General features: G+C 45.0%; 1 pseudogene; it reads right to left on the bottom strand.

The window, feature by feature from the left end:
* Positions 1–2,409: 2,409 nt before the first annotated feature.
* On the bottom strand, positions 2,410–2,527 carry LOC126420094 (5S ribosomal RNA; annotated as a pseudogene).
* Between the last annotated feature and the right edge of the window lie 16,070 nt (positions 2,528–18,597).

Genomic DNA, 18,597 nt, shown 5'->3' with positions numbered 1-18,597 from the left:
ACACTTACTCGCTGCACCGTACTCTGACATGCATGAACACACCTCTGCGTATGTGGACTGCTGCAAGCGCCACCGTGTGACGACCGTGGGTCAAATGCACCGCATGGTCATACCCCGAGGTGATTGAAACCCGCAAACCGCCCACCAGAGCGTTGTTTCACCGTGTATCAGCATCATCCTTGATTTATGAGCATGAGTGTAGTTAGAGAACCTACAACCTGATCATAGAAAAGTCCACTTGGAGTGGCGTGAGGGAACAATTTCTGAATGAGGCAAAAGACTGCACTTCCTACTGTTGAAAAAAAGTGATATCGTTTCGCAGTAGCTGATACTTTGTGAGCAATAATGTGGGCTTCATACTGTTGCAGTCACTCGAGCGTTTCCTCTTCTTTTTCGTTAAACTGTTGAAATAGCGGTATGGTACTCGGAGCTACAGTTGTTACATGTTGGACGCGTGGTCGCCCAGCGTTTGTTGTTTGGTTGGCCCGTAACTGCTGTACCATGTTTAGAAGGGTTGTAATCTGCTGCGTCTGAAACTGAAACATCTGTGTCAGCTGCGTTGCATTTATCGCTTGCAGCTGATGCACCTGAGCAGGGGGTGAGAGAGGCGAGTTGCTCATTTAGGAATAGACAAGTGAAATACACATACAATGCAAGCAACAAAAATAAGCATAGAAGCAAAGGAAATTTCTGCAGCGTCCTCATGAAAACACTGAACAGTGAAAACGCTATAAGGGACACTATTAAAGCTGGTAAACACAAAATGTTCAAATGTGTGTGCAATCTTATGGGACTTAACTGCTAAGGTCATCAGTCCCTAAGCTTACACACTAGTTAACCTAAATTATCCTAAGAACAAAGACACACACACCCATGCCCGAGGGAGGTCTCGAATTTCCGCCGGGATCAGCCACACAGTCCATGACTGCAGCGCTTTAGGCGTTATGCTCCGCTTCTCTCAATAAAACTGCATCAGCATCCACTTTGTTAATCAACTCGTAAGGATGGACGTTCATCAACTTGTGTATCCTGTCCGAAAATGCTTCTACAGTCTGATTGGGCATTTGTCTCAAATTACTGATTTTTGTCGAAAGGAAAGAGCACTATTCTTTTTGTGCCGTTGCTTTGAACCATTTGCCAACTCTGTAAATGTGGCCGCCTTACTCAAACCCTCATGGCACATGATGTACGTCTTAACCTCACTAGACACACTCATTTTGGTCATCAGCAATGATGTTTATTCACGCCGGTTGCACAAGCTGGCTGTGGATAACGTATCCTGAACAAAAATAGTGACAGCCTCCGATATTTGGCAGGACAAAAAGGGAAAAAAGACTAGAGGTTACAGGATCCACGAATGAGGAAGGTACTGCCAATATTAATATAACTTCACTAGGACCTGATTGTGAAGGATATACTATTTGAAGCCGTAACTTGCTTCGTTGTAGTATAGGAGCATATAAGTCTCTAGCTCTCACTGAATTTCGTTGGCATTCTCCGTAAATGAGACGCATGTAGAATTGTTCTTCGAAGGAATACATCATTCACATTCGCTTGATTCGATGATACTAATCTTACCGTTCCTATTAGTGTTGCATTGTGAAACCGTCGAATGGTGTTTACATGTCAATGGCACGTTATATGGATACGCCGCATTCGGCGAATATTTACGATTTGCACGAGATACGAAAGAGGAATTGTCATAGCATGTGCTTACATAAGTGCCAAAATGATAAGGAATACCACTCAATCCATGATTACAAGATTTCAGCACTGCTCATATGTTCGTTATGCCGCACTGCAAAGCTTCACTGCGTGCAGCAAAGCAAAACAGGTGAGGAAACACACAGTCACCAACATGCTGTCAACTACCATCCATCCCCATAGTATAGCAGCTATAAAAACGAGATTGAAAACACTACAACTACCCAAAAGCGTCGATTCCATACGCCTTATCTGTAGCTTAGCACCGATAATCGGTACCAGGATGCGATATTTTACTGTTTTAAATAAAGTATGATGGCCGTTAACAGCGTCCGACGTATTGTTTTGTGACAACTCGCATCAGAATTGGAAACATATTCTCACCGGCTGGTTCTCAGGGATATTCTGAATCCAAAACCGCTAGTTACGAGTGGTAACAGCTAAGGGATATACATTGAAGAGCCAAAGAAACTGGTACACCTGTCTAATATCGTTTAGGGCCCTCACAGTCCGTCTTCAGGCCACGGGTGGCCTACCGGCACCATCCGACCGCCGAGTCATCCTCGGAGGAGGATGCAGATAGGAGGGGCGTGGGGTCAGCACACCGCTCTCCCGGTCGTAAGATGGCATTCTTGACTGAAGCCACTACTATTCGGTCGAGTAGCTCCTCAATTGGCATCACTAGGCTGAATGCACCCCGAAAAATGGCAACAGCGCATGGCGGCCTGGATGGTCACCCATCCAAGTGCCGACCACGCCCGACAGCGCTTAACTTCGGTGACCTCACGGGAACCGGTGTAACCACTGCGGCAAGGCCGTTGCCTTTAGGGCCCCCGCGAGCACGCAGAAGTGTCGCAACAAGATGTGGCATGGACTCGACTAGTGCCTGAAGTAGTGCTGGAGGGAACTGACACCATGAATCCTGCAGGGTTGTCGATAAATCCGTAAGAGTACGAGGGGCTGGAGATCTCTTCAGAACAGCACGTTGCAAGGCATCGCAGATATTCTCAATCATGTTCATGTCTGGGGAGTTTGGTGGCGAGCGGAAGTGTTTAAACTCATAAGAGCCACTGTGTAGCATTCTGGAGCTTTGGTGTCTTCGAATTGTCTTGCTGGAATTGCCCAAGTGCACAGTGGACATAAATGGATGCATATGAGCAGACTGGATACTTACTTACGTGTCACCTGTTAGAGTCATATCTAGAAGTATCAAGCGTCCCATATCACTCCAGCTGCACACGCTCCACACCATTACAGAGCCTCCACCAGCTTAAACAGTCCCCTGGTGACACGCAGGGTCCACGGATTCATGAGACTGTCTCCACACCTGTACACCTGCATCTGCTCGATATAATTTGAAACGAGAGTGGTCCGACCACGCAACATGTTTCCAGTGATCAATAGTCCAATGTCGGTGTTGATGGGAACAGACGAGGCATAAAGCTTTGTATCGTGCAGTCATCAAGGCTACACAAGTGGGCCTTCGGCTCCGAAAGCCCATATCGATGATGTTGAATGGTCCCGCACGCTGAAATTTGTTGATGGCCCAGCATTGAAATCTGCAGCAGGTTGCGGAAGAGTTGCACTTTTGTCACGTTGAACGATTCTCTTCAGTCGTCGTTGATCCCGTTCTTGCAGGATCTTTTTCCAGCAGCAGCGATGTCGGAGATTCGATATTTTACAGGATTCTTGACATTCACGGTACACTCATGAAATGGTCGTGCGGGAAAATCCCCACTTCATCGCTGTCTCGCAGATGCTGTGTCCTATCGCTTGGGCGCCGACTGTAACACCATGTTCAAATTTACTTTTATCTTGACAGCCTGCCAGTGTAGCAGCCGTAACCGATCTAACAGCTGTACCACACGCTTGTTGTCTTATATAGGCGTTGCCGATCGCAGAGCCGTGTTCTGCCTGTTTACACATCTCTGTATTTGGATACCCATGCCTGTAGCAGTTTCATTGGTGCTTCAGAGTAAATTTTCTAATCGCATTTGTTACATCCGTGTGTTGTAATAGAAAATTGCCAATCTTTCAAGGTTTGCACGATTTCTTCTTTTAAGGAAACAAAAGGTGAGAGACCAACTGGACTGACGTTAAGAGTTAACACAAGTGAATTTCAAGCAAAAACTGTGAGCCGTGCGCGGCTCATATTCGTGCCGTTATTGCTTCACATCTTGCCTTGGCGGTTTCTTGAATGATTTACTGGCGTCACTAAGTTGCTCGTTTGCCTGCCCGTTAATGGCAGCAGCAGCGTTTATGGATAAGAGTACTGTCGTACCATCTTTCGAGCGACCGTTAGCACACTACTAACCATTAAAATTGCTACACCACGAAGATGACGTGCTACAGACACGAAATTTTACCGACAGGAAGAAGATGCTGTGATATGCAAGTAATTAGCTTTTCAGAGGATTCACACAAGATTGGCACCGGTGGTGACACCTACAACGTGCTGACATGAGGAAAGTTTCCGACCGATTTGTCATACACAAACAGCAGTTGACCAGCGTTACCTGGTGACCGTCGTTGTGATGCCTCGTGTAAGGAGGAGAAATGCGTACCATCACGTTTCCGACTTTGATAAAGGTCGGATTGTAGCCCATCGCGATTGCGGTTCATCGTATCGCGATATTGCTGCTCGCATTGGTCGAGATCCAATGACTATTACCAGAATGTGGAATCGGTGGCTTCAGGAGGGTAATACGGGACGCCGTGCTAGATCCCAGCGGCCTCGTATCACTAGCAGTCGAGATGACAGGCATCTTATCCGCATGGCTGTAACTGATCGTGCAGCCACGTCTCGATCCCTGAGTTAACAGATGGGGTCGTTTGCAAGACAACGATTTGCACGAACAGTTCGACGACATTTGCAGCGGCATGGACTATCAGCTCGGAGACCATGGCTGCGGCTACCCTCGACGCTGCATCACAGACAGGAGCACCTGCGATGGTGTACGCAACGACGAACCTGGGTGCACGATTGGAAAAACGTCATTTTGTCCGATGAATCTAGGTTCTGTTTACAGCATCATGATGGTCGCATCCGAGTTTGGCGACAGCGCTGTGAACGCACATTGGAAGCGTGTATTCGCCATCGCCATACTGGCGCATCACCCGGCGTGATGGTATGGTGTGCCATTGGTTACACGTTTCGGTCACCTCTTGTTCACATTGACGGAACTTTGAACAGTGGACGTTACATTTCAGATTTGTTACGACCCGTGGCTCCACCCTTCATTCGATCCTTGCGAAACCCTACATTTCAGCAGGACAATGCACGACCGCATGTTGCAGGTCCTATACAGGCCTTTGTGAATACAGAAAATGTTCGACGGCTGCCCTGGCCAGCACGTTCTCCAGATCTCTCACCAACTGAAAACGCCTGGTCAATGGTGGCCGAGGAACTGGCTCGTCACAATACGCCAGTCACTACTCTTGTTGAACTGTGTTGTCGTGTGAAGCTACATGGGCAGCTGTACCTGTACACGACATCCAAGCTCTGTTTGACTCAATGCCCAAGCGTATCAAGGCCGTTATTACGGCCAGAGGTGGTTGTTCTGGGTACTGATTTCTCAGGATCTACGCACACAAATTGCGTGAAAATGTAATCACATGTCAGTTCTAGTATATTTGTGCAATGAATACCCGTGTATCATCTGCATTACTTCTTGGTGTAGTAATTTTAATGGCCAGTAGCGTATTATCGGATCGTCGTGTGTTGGGAGTTCAGTGGGGACGCAGCGGCAGTGAGATCCGGACAGTCATTACTCGCCCCACCGTTGCCAGCACACATGACTTCAATGGGGACGACCTTGGTTGATCGTTCGGTCGGTCGTCTCGACGGACGACGTATATTTGGTCGTCGACCGCTACCGTTTCCTCTGCGTGTGTCGACTTGTGATTCCTCGTAGTTGTTCCACAGTGACTACTTTTATGATTGCTCGATTTGTTTGTGGAAGTGTTTTTTCGGAACTGTGTGTAGCTTGTGTGGTTTTGCCTGAGCAGTTATTTTAATGCTGTCTTTGTGCTGGATTGAGGTAGTCAGTCAGCTGGGATGGAGCAGCGAGGAACTGTCCGAGGCATGAGGCCAGGCCGGGACCACTGGCGGCGCGCACGCGCTGTCGGATCGTGACGTGCTAGCTGCGAGAGCGACAAAGTTCGTTCCCCACCGAACCTGGACACTGAAGTTGAGTGATCAGTGAACCTGTTATGAAGTCTCAACTATTGTGACATCTCTTCATCCATTTGCGGGTTGTTGCTCCCTGGGACGTTTGGGCTAGCAACAATGTATAATGTGTTGGAGTCAGCGAAATCTTGCTGCCGTCTTCCTATATTGTGATTAATCATCAAATTGACTGTTACTTACCAGTGAAGTGCACCAGCGGTATTTTCTGCCCTGTGGCCTTTAACACCCCAGTTACCAGCCCTGGTCATTAGCGTAGTTTTCCGGCAGTGTGCCTTTCCTTGTCGTGATGATGCTGTCCGGCACGGCGTGTAGTTCGATAGCTTTTTAAGTTGTTTGGTTCATATTTTGCTTAAAGTGGTTATTGTTCGCTTGACTGTTTTTGAGACGCCAATTTCTGAAGACGTAGTGCTGTTCGTATCCTCTTCCTCGGCCGATATTTTCCATCTTTGTTCAAATGGCTCTGAGCACTACGGGACTTAACATCGGAGGTCATCAGTCCCTTAGAACTTAGAACTACTTAAACCTAACTAACCTAAGGACATCACACACATCCATGCGCGAGGCAGGATTCGAACCTGCGACCGTAGCAGTCGCGCGGTTCCGGACTGAAGCGCCTAGAACCGCTCGGCCACCGCGGCCGTCTCCATCGTTGTGCAGTTGGTCGGACGGAAGGGAATTGCTTAAATTATTGGTCGGCCCTTGGGCCGTTCCTAATGTGGGTTGCCATCCGATTATTTAACTTCAACTCTTGGCTGCCTGTTTCATCTCACCTTACGTTTGAGCTACCTTCTCAGGCTGACCCTTGGAACATTTCTGAGCACCACTTGTTCTGTATGTTTTAGATTGCGATTTTCATTTTAGTTTGAAGTATTGTGTGAGGCCTTCGGCCGTGTATTAATTCAGTTCTTTTTAAATTTTACATAAAGGCCTTCAGCCATGTTAAATTAAAATTTTGAAGATTGATTTTATTTAAAAAAAAGTTTTTCCTTAAAATTGGTTCTGTCTGAAATAGTTTGTAATCCAGGCCCTAAGCCGTTAGTTGTTCGATGTGTTATGTGTGGCCTTCAGCAGAGGATTTACGTGAAGGCCTTTTAATAAGGCCTTCAGCCATATGTATTCTTTAAAGGAAAATTTTTTATAAGCAGGAAGGGCTTTATTTTAAATTATTTGTCTGATTTGTTGTTCAGGCCTTCAGCAGTTGTTTCAAATTCGTTTGTGGCCTTCAGCCATGCAATAAGATAATATTTCTTTTATTACGTTTTCAGCCGTTCTGTTGTAAGTTTAAAAAGAAATTTCTTGGTTGGAAAATTGTTTATTAATGTGTTTTAATTATAGTTATACTTGAAAAAAGAGACAGCATTGGTCGTATATTTTTTACTATTGCAAAATCGATTTTCTGTCACTGAGTGACCATCTTCAGTGCTATATTGTGTAACTTAAATTGGGATGCACTGTTGTCACTAAGCTTACGGCAATCACATAGACCTCAGTCTATGTGATTGCCGTAAGCTTAGTGACAACAGTGCATCCCACTTTAAGTTACACAATATAGCACTGAAGATGGTCACTCAGTGACAGAAAACCGATTTTGCAATAGTAAAAAATATACGACCAATGCTGTCTCTTTTTTCAAGTATACCTGATATCTGGTCGTAGTGCACAAGACAACATGGAGTCGCCAATCAATTAATTATAGTTGTCCTTCAGACGTGTAGTGTAGGTCTTCGGAAAAAAATATTACCTTGTATTTTTGTTTCGATTTCTAATCCAGGCCTTCAGCCGTTCTTGTTTTTTATGTGGTTTTCGGTCTTCAGCCCAGAAAGCATCTCAAGTTCTTTAACTAGGCCTTCAGCCGTTTTTTTAAGTTGTGAACTTATAAAGCAATGTGTAAATGAGTGGTTCTTAGAAAAATAAAGTTGTGTGTTTGACTGTGCAACTCACAGTAACTGTTTACGGCCCCATCCACAACCATAACCTTATCCTGTGCGCTCTCTGAGTACCTACCAACCTGGTTCCATACTGTACAAAAAAGATCCAGTTTCTTCTACCATAAATCAAGGAAGGAAAATAGTTATCTACGGCAGCGGAAGACTTTTCGATGGGCCGATCAGAGGACCTCCCCGTTTCGTCTGACAAATAGTTTTCGGGCGCTGTCTGTGGCTGACGAAGTCCACGAGCCAGGTGAAGTCACTCGACCTGTTCCAGAGGAAGCCTCCTGGCCCGCATGGCCTGACCATTCACGGAAGGTGGGATGACTGGTAGTTGGGAGCTTCAGACTTGAGCGCGTAGTGGGGACCCTTAGGGATATAGCTGCCAACGCGGTGAAGGAATCCACTGTACACACTGTGTGCATACCGGGAGGAGCATTCCAGATGTGGAACGGGTACTTCCAGATCCCACGAATAACACAGGGTGCAGCAAACTGCAGTTGATGGGCTGAGCGGAGTGGCCACGCGGTCTGGGGCGTAATGTCATGGATTGGGCGGCCCCTCCCGCCGGAGGGCATGGGAGGGCATGGGTGTGTGTGTTGTCTTAGCGTAAGTGTAAGTCACTTTAAGTAGTGTGTAAGTCTAGGGACCGATGACTCCAGCACTTTAGTCCGTTAGGAATTCACACACATTTGAATATTTTTGCACGTGATGGCTCATGTTGGTACAAACAATGTGTGTCTGTTTGGATTGGAAGACTGCCAATCTTGCTTTTGAGATGAAGGCGGATCTCATCATCTGTAGCATCGTCGACAGAACCAACTATGATCCTTTGATAAAGAGCCGAGTGGAGGGTCTGAATCAGCGGCTCAGGCGGTAGTGCGACCGTGTAGGTTGCAGATTCCTGTAATTGCGCCATATCATGGTGGGTTTCCAGGTTCCGCTAAATAGGTGTGTCCACTACACATAGAAAGCCGCTACGTGGGTATTGGGGGCTGTGTGGAATGGACTGGGCGTTTTTTAGGTTAGAGGACCTCTGGAAAGTGCAGAGAAAGAGCTTCAGTTTCAAAGGGTGCAGGTCGAATACAGCAAGAAGGTAGACGTAGAACCAATCATTGTTGTAGCTGTAAACTGTCGTAGCGGTGTTGGTAAAGAGCCAGTGTTCCAAATGCTCATAGAATGCACTGAATGTCGAACCGTTATAGGTAGAAAAAGTTGGCTAATGCGGGACATAAGTTCAGCCGACATTTTTACAAAGGACCTAATCGTGTTCAGAAAAGATAGTTGGTGGTGTACAGTTCATTGCTATCAGAAGTAGTTTACCTTGTAGTGAAATTGAAGTAGATAATTCCTATGAACTTGTGCGGATAGAAGTTATACTTGACAGTAATAAATTATTAATTGGTTCCTTTTACCGACTCCCCAACTCAGATGATGCAGTTGCTCAGCAGTTGAAAGAAAACTCGAGTCTCATCTCACTTAGATACCTCACTCATACAATTATATTCGGTGGTGACTTCAAGTTATTCGTGATAAGTTGGGGAAAATACATGTTGAAAGTCAGTGGTAGGTATAAATCGTCGTCCGAAATAGTACTGAATACATTCTCAGATAATTATTGTGAACAATTAGTTCAAGGGCCCACTCGAAGTGTAAATTGGCTGCGAAAACATACTTCACTTCTTAGCGACAAATAATCCTGGCCAAATAGGGAGCTTTATGACAGATGCAGGGGTTAGTGAGCAAAAGGTTGTTGCAGCTAGAACGAATGCCGAAACATCCAAACCCACCAAAAATAAACCCTCCGGAGAGACAGTCTCCACTCCTTCCAATCTGACTATATAAGCGCAGATCAGATGCGATTTGAACTGAAAGACTCAGAACACTGTAGTAAAAGTAACGAAAAAGGGATGTCAAATTTAAAATAACCCAAAATCACCAAGAATGGTGAAGTTTTACAGAAGCTCGAATTTTATAACGTACGCAATTGGCAAGACGCAATCAATTCCTTCACTACACGATAACAGTGGTGACGTTACTGACGACAGTGCCTACAAAACAGAGATACTAAACACGGTTTCCGAAGTTTCTTTACAAAAGACGAGGAAGTAAATATTCCAGAATTATAATCGAGAACAACTGCCAACATGAGTAGCTTGGACGTAGATATCCTCCGTGTAGCAGAGCAGCTTAAAACATTTAAGAAAGGCAGAGCCTCCCGTCCAGATTGTATTGCAGTCACGTTCCATTCAGAGTATGCTGATACGATAGCTCCATACTTAGCAATCGCCGGCCGGGGTGGCCGTGCGGTTCTGGGCGCTACAGTCTGGAGCCGAGCGACCGCTACGGTCGCAGGTTCGAATCCTGCTTAGGGCATGGATGTGTATGATGTCCTTAGGTTAGTTAGGTTTAATTAGTTCTAAGTTCTAGGCGACTGCCGGCCGGAGTGGCCGAGCGGTTCTAGGCGCTACAGTCTGGAACCGCGCGATCACTACGGTCGCAGGTTCGAATCCTGCCTCGGGCATGGATGTGTGTGATGTCCTTAGGTTAGTTAGGTTTAAGTAGTTCTAAGTTCTAGGAGACTGATGACCTCAGAAGTTAAATCTCGTAGTGCTCAGAGCCATTTGAGCCATTTCTAGGCGACTGATGACCTCAGAAGTTAAGTCGCATAGTGCTCAGTTCCATTTGAACCATACTTAGCAATCATATACAACCGGGAATGAGTGTTACCGATAATTGATATCAAATTGATTCCATGTTTCTAGATTTCGAAAAGGCTTTTGACAGCCTTGCTTTTGACAGCTTTGCTCGCAAGCCACTTCTATTCAGATTGCGTGTCTATAGAATACCGTCTCAGTTGTGTGACTGGATACTGGATTTCCTGTCAGATATGTCACAGTTCGTAGAAACTGTCAGGAAGTCATCGAGTAAAGCGGAAGTTATATGTGGCATTCCAAAAGGAAGAGTTATAGACCCTCTGTCGTTCCTAATCTATGTAAAAGATTTGGAAGAGCTTTGAGCAGCCCTCTTAGACTGTCTGGAGGTGATGCTGTCTGATGTAGAAAAGAGCCAAACTTGCAAGATCCAGTTTTTTATTTAATTGATGCTTAGTTTCGGGCTCCCTGTACCCATTTTTAAATCATCCAAAGAGATAAAATCTTATATTCCGAAATAGCATGCAATCTATGTTAAGATCGTACATACACTTATACTAAAGTCAAATTTTTCAATGATTGTCTGAACTATCGCGTTTGTCCTGCCAATGTTCATTGAGAAAGACGTTTGACCCGCCTATGTCCATTCAGTTAAATACTCAGTGATACCAATAACGGACAACTTAAATTAGAACGATGACATAGATAATGTTGTGAGGAAAGCGAACCAAAGGCTGCGTTTTTTGGCAGAACACATAGAAGATGCAATAAATCCACTAAAGAAACTGCCTTCTCTACGCTTGCCTTTCCTCTGCTGGAGTATTACTGTTTGGTATGGGATCCTTACCACGTAGGATTGATGGAGAAAATCGGAAAAGTCCAATGAAGGGCACCTCGTTTTGAACTATCGCGAAGTAGGGGACAGAGTGTCACCGAAATGATATGCGAGTTGGGGTGGCTGTTTTAGTAAAACATTGTATTTCACGATATTCAACATTATATTACATACCAGAATATCAGCTTCAACTCAGTGAGTTAATTTTCTATGAAACTTTAACCTCTATTTTTCTTAAAAATGAGAGAACTGATGTTCATTCTTTCATCTTTCAGCTTCGCTGCTAAAAGATTGTATCATTCTTGATCTTGAATTATGTTTTGAAATAATAATGTCATTTAAATAATTTACATATTTATTTTGGTAGCAGATCGCATAAGCTTGTAATCATGTATCAATCGATTCATTTGCAATTTCTTGGCCTTTTAAATCAGGTAGAAGTAGTCCGTTTAGTGATGCTGCAATCACGCGCCATAAGCGCGCTGTCTTTTTTTATCGTTCCAACATTTATAAATCGAATCTGCATTCTAGCGAAGTTCTATTATGATTATGATTGTTATTATTGTTAGGTAAACCATTTCTTTGCACCGACAATTATCAATAATACGGTTTTGTGTCACCAATTTCGCTGCTTGACATCGACGAGTTCTCGGTCTGAAGCTATCACATACGTGAGTAAGAAAATTAACTTATGCTAGTAAAATTCATTTTATGCGATCAGAAAGAACTTAAAGAATAAATACCATCATACCAGTTATACGATTACATGTTTTCTTTTCTTGCTAGCATTACGACGTGTCCTTTTTTTGCTAACATTTGACTCTGATGGATGAATTTAAAATTCTGACCATACTGAAGAAACCATGAGACATTATACAGTCATTGAAACGAAGACATTTCTCGAAGGAGAGATGTCTTTTCACGAAATTGCATACTTTAACTTTCTCCTATGGATGCGAAATTATTTTGTTGAGTACCGTATACATCAGGAAAAATAAGTAACGGAAACAAAAATGGACGGCATAGAAACTGTGTGAAAAGTCCCACATTCTTAGATGTATATTGTAGAGTTTTCATGTAGATGTAGATGTATGTCACAAAACAAGGCCTCTATCCTAGGAGGTAGAATCAGCACATCGACATCACTGCTTCAGGTGGAAGGTGAGTCTGGTCCTCGCGAACCAATTCTGCCACAAAAATTTCCCTATTGACTTAATCCTACCAAAGCTCCCACGACGTACTAAGGCAGAACTTACAGTTTCCACACAGCGATGTACAATGAGGAGACAAAAACCATGGGATACCTCCTAATATCGTGTCGGAGCTACTTCTTACCGGTGCAGTACACCAACTCTATGTGCCATGCACTCAAGTCGTTAGAATTCCCCTGCATGAATATTGAGCTATGCTGCCTCTATCGCCGACCATAATTTAAAAATTATCCTCGTGCAGGATTTCGTGCGCGAACTGACCTCTCGATTACGTCCCTTAAATATTCGATGGGATACATGTCGGACAATCTGGGCGGCCAAATAATTCACTCGAAACGTCCAGGATGTTATCCAAACCAATCGTGAATAATTGTGGTACGGTGTCCCGGTGCATAGCCATCCACAAAAATTCCGTTGTTGGTTGGGAACATGGCTGCAAGTAACCGAACAAAACAATTTCAGCCGACCGGTGTGGCCGAGTGGTTCTAGGAGCTTCAGTCTGGAACCGCGCGACCGCTCCAGTCGCAGGTTCGAATCCCGCCTCGGGCATGGGTGATGTTAGGTTTAAGTAGTTCTAAGGGACTGATGACCTCAGAAGTCCCATAGTGCTCGGAGCCATATGAACCATTTGAAAACCATTTCAGTCAGTGATCAGTTGGACCAGAGGACCCAGTCTATTCCATGTAAGTACAGCGTACACCATTATGGAGCCACCGCCAGCTTTCACAGTGCCTTGTTTACATCTTGCGTCCATAGCTTGTGGAGTCTGCACCACACTCGAATTCTGCCATAAATTGTTACCAAATGAAATCGAGACTCATCTCACCAGGTCACGGTTTTCCAGTCGTCTAGGGTCTAACCGGTATGATCACAAGTCCAGGATAGGCACTGCAGGCCACGTCGTGCTCTTGCCAAAGGCACTCAGGTCGTTCGTCTGCTGCCACAGAAAATTAAAGACCAAATGTCACTGCAGCACCCTACGTTCGTCGTACGTCCTAAAGTTATTTCTGCGGTCATTTCACACATTGTTGCTTGTCTGTTAGCACTGACAACTTACACGAACGTCGCTGCTCTCCGTCGTTAAGTGAAGACTATCGGCCACTGCGTCGTCCGTGGTGAGAGGTAATGCGTGAAATTTGTTATTCTCGGCACCCGAAATGGAATGTCCCATGCGTCTAGCTGCAACCACCATTCTGCGTTCAGAGTCTGTTAATTCCCGTTGTGCGGCCATAATCACGTCGGAATCCTTCTCACATGAGCCACTTGAGTACAAATGACAGCTCCGCCAATGCGCTACCATTTTATACCGTATGTACACGATTCTACCACCGTCGGTACACTTGAATGTCGCTATCCCACGACTTTTGTCTCCTCAGTGTACCACCCACCAGACGGATAAATGACTCCAGCTTCTGTGAGACATGCAACTGCCTGTGGATGCGCGCACGAATAACACTGGGCAACAAAAAAATAATTTTTGAATGTTTCGAGCAATTCCTACTAATTTTGGGTTGAGAAAAACAAATATGACAATGAAACATTTTTATTAGCTCTCTATGATATACACAAGGTGGAAGTATTACATGTTAACGGATTGAGAGAAAAGGATACATTTTAATTACATACACTACTGGCCTTTAAAATAGCTACACCACTAAGATGACGTGCTACAGACGCGAAATTTAACCGACAGGAAGAAGATGCTGTGATATGCAAGTGATTAGCTTTTCAGAGCATTCACACAAGGTTGACGCCGGTGGCGACACCTACAACGTGCTTACATGAAGAAAGTTTCCAACCGATTTGTCATACACAAATAGCAGTTGACTGGCGTTGCCTTGTGAAACGTTGTTGTGATGCCTCGTGTAAGGAGGAGAAATGCGTACCATCACGTTTCCGACTTTGATAAATATCGGATTGTAGCATATCGCAATTGAGGTTTATTCGATCGCGACATTTCTGCTCGCGTTGCTCAAGATCCAATGACTGTTAGCAGAATATGGCATCGTTGGGTTCAGGAGGGTAATACGGAACGCCGTGCTGGATCCCAACGGCCTCGTATCACTAGCAGTCGAGATGACAGGCATCTTATCCGCATGGCTGTAACGGATCGTGCTGCCACGTCTCGATCCCTGAGTCAACAGATGGGACGTTTGCAAGACAAAAACCATCTGCACGAACAGTTGGACGACGTTTTCAGCATCATGGATTATCAGCTCGGAGACCATGGCTGCGGTTACCCTTGACGCTGCATCACAGACAGGAGCGCCTGCGATGGTGTACTCAACGACGAACCTGGGTGCACGAATGGCAAAACGTCATTTTTCCGGATGAATCCAGGTTCTGATTACAGCATCATGATGGTCGCATCCGTGTTTGGCGACATCGCGGTGAACGCACATTGGAAGCGTGTATTCGTCATTGCCATACTGGCGTGATGGTATGGGGTGCCATTGGTTACACGTCTCGGTCACCTCTTGTTCACATTGACGGCACTCTGAACAGTGGACGTTACATTTCAGATGTGTTACGACCCGTGACTCTACCCTTCATTCGATCCCTTCGAAACCCTACATTTTAGCAGGATAATGCACGACCGCATGTTGCAGGTCCTGTACGGGCCTTTCTGGATACCGAAAATGTTCGACTGCTGTCCTGGCTAGCACATTCTCCAGATCTCGCACCAACTGAAAAATTCTGGTCAATGGTGGCCGAGCAACCGGCTCGTCACAATACGCCAGTCACTACTCTTGATGAACTGTGGTAACGTGTTGAAGCTGCATGAGCACGCCATCCAAGCTCTGTTTGACTCAATGCCCAGGCGTATAAAGGCCGTTATTACGGCCAGAGATGGTTGTTCTGGGTGCTGATTTCTCAGGGTCTATGCACCCAAATTGCGTGAAAATGTAATCACATGTCAGTTCTAGTATTCTATATTTGTACAATGAATACCCGTTTATCATCTGCATTTCTTCTTGGTGTAGAAATTTTAATGGCAAGTAGTGTACATGCTAACAACAATGAAAGTGTATTTGATTTTTTTAACTGGTAATTACATGCTGAGAGTTCTAAATTTCTGGAAAAATACTTCGCAGATCTTCGTGTCTGAAGAGAATCATGTGGTGGCCCATTGACTTCGTCGTCTTTTAGCTTGCCTCTTGTAATGGAGTTCCGCAGAATCCCTACACAAAGACCAACAGTAATCCGCAAGCATTACTTCATTCCAGCGGCCCTGATATATTTGTTCCATAACAGAAATGTCCTGATGGAATCTCTCACCATGTTCATCACTAACAGCTCCTCAACTAGGAGGGAAAAAGTCTAGGTGGGAGTGGAGAAAATGGATCTTAAGGGACATGTGGAGAAAATGGATCTTAAGGGGCATGTTGCATTCAAGGTCACGGTGTGTTTGGAGGAGCACTGTCACCAAATGCTTGTAGTTGTCATCTCTTTTGTTGCCTAAAAATCAATGAACAATACCCTTGAAGGCTTCCAAAGCTTCCTTTTCTTTCCCTTCCAAAACTTGGTCAAATGCAGGATCCTTTACAAATTCTCTTATTTGTGGTCCGACAAAAATGCCTTCCTTAACTTTTGCATCACTTATGTACACTAGTGGCCATTAAAATTGCTACACCAAGAAGAAATGCAGATGGTAAATGGGTATTCATTGGACAAACATATTATACAAGAACTTACATGTGATTACATTTTCACGAAATTTGGGTGCATAGATCCTGAGAAATCAGTACCCAGAACAACCACCTCTGGCCGTAATAACGGCCTTGATACGCCTGGGTATTGAGTCAAACAGAGCTTGGATGGCGTGTACAGGTACAGCTGCCCATACAGCTTCAACACGATACCACAGTTCATCAAGATTAGTGACTGGAGTATTGTGACGAGCCAGTTGCTCGGCCACCATTGACCGGACGTTTTCAGTTGGTGTGACATCTGGAGAATGTGCTGGCCAGGGCAGCAGTCGAACATTCTCTATATCCAGAAAGGCCCATACAGGACCTGCAACATGCGATCGCGCAATATCCTGCTGAAATGTAGGGTTTCGCAGGGATCGAATGAACGGTAGAGCCACGGGTCGTGACACAATGTAAATGTAACGTCCACTGTTAAAAATGCCGTCAATGCGAACAAGAGGTGACCGAGACATGTAACCAATGGCACCCCATACCATCACGCCGGGTGAGACGCCACTATGGCGACGACTAATAAACACTTCAATGTGCGTTCACCGCGATGTCGCCAAACATGGATGCGACCATCATTAGATGTAAACAGAACCTGGATTCATCCGAAAAAATGACGTTTTGCCATTCGTGCGCCCAAATTCGTCGTTGAGTACACCATCGCAGGCGCTCCTGTCTGTGATGCAGCGTCAAGGGTAACTGCAGCCATGGTCTCCGAGCTCATAGTCCATGCTGCTGCAAACGTCGTCGAACTGTTCGTGCAGATGGCTGTTGTCTTGGAAACGTCCCCATCTGTTGACTCAGGGATCGAGATGTGGCTGCACGATCCGTTACAGCCATGCGGATAACATGCCTGTCATCTCGACTGCTACTGATACGAGGCCGTTGGGATCCGGCACGGCGTTCCGTATTACCCTCCTGAACCCACCGATTCCATATTCTGCTAACAGTCATTGGATCTCGACCAATGCGAGCAGCAATGTCGCGATACGATAAGCCGCAATCGCGATAGGCTACAATCCGACCTTTATCAAAGTCGGAAACGTGATGGTACGCATTTCTCCTCCTTACACGAAGCACCACAACAGCGTTTCACGAGGCAACGCCGGTCAACTGCTGTTTGTGAATGAGTAATCGGTTGAAACTTTCCTCATGTCAGCACGTTGTAGGTGTCGCCACCGGTGCCAACCTTGTGTGAATGCTCTGAAAAGCTAATCATTTGCATATCGCAGCATTTTCTTCCTGTCGGTTAAATTTTGCGTCTGCAGTGATGTAGCAATTTTAATGGCCAGTAGTGCACTTAAAGGCCTGTCCTCGGTTCATAGCTGTGACAAAGTTTTTCATCAAACCCAGCTTGATATTTTGGGGTGGAAGAAGAACGTCTTTTGTGTCCACAAAAGGCCTGGCTACGACATTTTTCTCGCTAGGGTGAAGATTTCTTGCAGGCCAGTCTTCTTTAATATAATGTAATTTCCTATCTCTACTGCCGCACATACATAAGAAGCAGCAATGTTTTGTGTAACCCAGTTTCATTCCTAAGAGTATGGCAATGACTTTTAGATCACCACAGATTTTCCATTTGTGTTCATGATATTAAATTGAGTCCAAGAGAGCTGTCGTATTTGCATATGTCTCCTTCATGTGAACAGCATGACCAACAGGGACAGATGAAATAATGTTCCCGTTGTGAAGTAACACAGCTTTCAAACTAAGCTTGGAGGAGTCTATGAATAGCCTCCATTCAGTTGGATCATGGTTCAAAGTCAAAGATTCCATCAAGCCATTAATTTCGCAGCAAACGACAAGATTGTTTTTCTTCTCAAAAAAGGGAAGCAGTTCCATTTGACATTTTCTGTACTGTGAGATTCTCACATCACTTTGGAGAAGATTCCATTGCTGTAGTCGAGACCCAAGAATTTCTGCATTCTCGTTTGACAGGCCAAGGTCTCTAATGAGATCACTCAGTTCCGCTTGACTCAGTCTGTGCGGTTTATCATCTTTTCCCTCAAAATCAGGGGCATGGGATGTGGAAGGCTTGTTTGGTTCTTCTTGTTTTACACTTTCATTTTCTACTTTAAACATACAATTTTCGGGTGGAGTAGGAACTGGTAAACTATCCGAATGTGGAATGGATCGAATAGCAAATGGAAGATTCGGGTACTGAACTGTTCTTCTTTTCTTCATAGACAATCCTGCCTTTATAGGTGGAGTCAGGCAGAAATAGCAGTCATCTGTATGGTTTTTAGGCTCCCGCCAAATCATAGGCACGGCGAAAGCAATAGATCGTTTCTTCTTTTTCAGCCATTCTCGCAGTGTAACTGAACATGCGTTGCAACATATATGTGGAGCCCAAGACTTATTCTGCTCCCCTACTT

This window comes from Schistocerca serialis, chromosome 9 (assembly GCF_023864345.2).
Source record: "Schistocerca serialis cubense isolate TAMUIC-IGC-003099 chromosome 9, iqSchSeri2.2, whole genome shotgun sequence".
Lineage (NCBI taxonomy): Eukaryota > Metazoa > Arthropoda > Insecta > Orthoptera > Acrididae > Schistocerca > Schistocerca serialis.
The sequence above is the reverse complement of the archived record's forward strand: the minus strand, read 5'-3'. Positions and strand labels throughout refer to the sequence as shown.